Genomic DNA, 1,740 nt, shown 5'->3' on the forward strand with positions numbered 1-1,740 from the left:
CCAGGAGACTGTCAGCCTCACGCTGCCGCCTGAGCGCTCGCCGTAGAAGGTCCTGGGCTACAAACTGCTGATGTAGGTGCTGCTTGCAGCTTTGCCCAACAACAGGCCGCTATGATTTGTCCTGGTGCCAGACGGAGGTGAGCTGGAGTCTCCCTAGTGTGAGTTGCTGCCGCCGCACTTTTCACACTGCGTGTATGCTTAGTGAAACGCAGCTACGCTTTATTAGCCATATTGAGTGCTTGTAAGTATGTGAGTGTGCTACTACTTTTGTTAAGTGATGTGAAAAACGTTGGCCAGGTGATATTAGTTTGTATTAGCAACTGATGAACTCAAATGATAGTACAGTTGCACCATGCGGATGGCAATGTGCCATGTGGCTTTTGTTCGCTGTGATGAAAAGCCCTGGCATCTAATGTAATGTGCTGTAAATTCATTGTTGTGATGATGTACATGCTGATGTCTGTTATACATTGCAGAGTGGAGCTTTGTTTTGTTGTTTATTAGTGAATAAGTCTTTCAAATGCACATAATATCTTTACGGTGGATTCCGAACAGTCTACTGATTGTATATTAATGAATGAGTCCACTGAATTTTCATGATCCTTTGCATGTGACTATTTTACTTTTTTGATTAACACTACAGCATTTAATGTTTGCATGGAGCATGTTCTAAGATTATTGCCTCAAATATGATATGTGAGGATCTTTGATTCTGATTAATTAAACAATATATTTCCGTCCAGCAGAGGGCAGTGCAGTTCACTTTTAAACCAACTTCTCTGAGAGAAGCAGTTAACCAGGCTGGATTATCCCTGCATCATAACAAGTGTCTTCTCCCAATGGACATTAGCACATTAGCATAAAAATTCTTACTTACAGAAACCTGAGCTCTTGATTAGGCTATTGTAATAAGAAACCTGATAAAAGGCTATTCTAATGGAAAACAACGGCACATGCTACACACACTGGCATAGCCAAACCATCTTTATAACAGTACGTCAAGGTCACATCAATATTCATAATGAGTCAGGTGCCAGTGCACTATTTTGGATGTTGTACATCTATTCAGCTGGAAACAGATAAAAAATTAAATCTGTGAAAAACAAAACAAAACACCATAGTAGTACAGACTGTGTACAATAGAACATCCAAAGAGACAAAGTGAAATCTTATCTTAAATTCAGTGTAAAAGGGCATCTTTAACAATGACTAATTCTTTTGACACTTATGATAATAAGTTATTACAAAGGGACATTTTGGTAGATTCCAGAAGAAAAAAAAAAAAAAATTTCAATGGCAAAATACAACACTAAACCTTAGGCTCTGTGTCCAAAGAGGGGTGAAGTATGGGTAAAGCAGCCATTTCCCCTAATAGCTACCCAGCCTCATCTCAAACTTACCGAGACACATTCCTGAAAGCTGTGTACGCCCCCGTTGGTCTGAAACGTTCCTGCAAGACAGCAGCTCTTACTGGCTCTTCTGTTGTTCGGGCCGAAAGCTGGGAGTTGCCCTGCTGAAAAGAACTGGATCCCCAACTAGCAATACACACAGTGCACGTCATTTCCTGATAAATGCCAAGAGGGAAGCAGTGTGGCGTCCTCCACTGCTATTCAAGAACAAATCTGCCAATCGCACAACTCCTGCGCCTAGCACCTCTAGCTCCTGCCATTTTTGGAGCACCCATGCGGAAGCAATTTAGAGGAGCCCGTAAGCAATTATATATGAATTTGTGTTTAGAAC

The 1,740-nt window shown here is 41.3% G+C and overlaps 1 protein-coding gene across 1 annotated transcript in view; it reads left to right on the top strand.

Annotated features, from left to right (window-relative positions):
• The window catches only part of pnck (pregnancy up-regulated nonubiquitous CaM kinase), a 7,828-nt gene extending 7,094 nt beyond the window's left edge, over window positions 1-734 (top strand). The window contains 1 exon segment of the mRNA XM_035522088.1: window positions 1-734. This exon segment is cut by the window's left edge and continues 29 nt beyond it. The gene's annotated coding sequence lies outside the window, so the exon portion shown is untranslated.
• Window positions 735-1,740: the final 1,006 nt, after the last annotated feature.

The sequence above is a fragment of the Electrophorus electricus genome, chromosome 23 (genome assembly GCF_013358815.1).
Source record: "Electrophorus electricus isolate fEleEle1 chromosome 23, fEleEle1.pri, whole genome shotgun sequence".
Classification (NCBI taxonomy): domain Eukaryota; kingdom Metazoa; phylum Chordata; class Actinopteri; order Gymnotiformes; family Gymnotidae; genus Electrophorus; species Electrophorus electricus.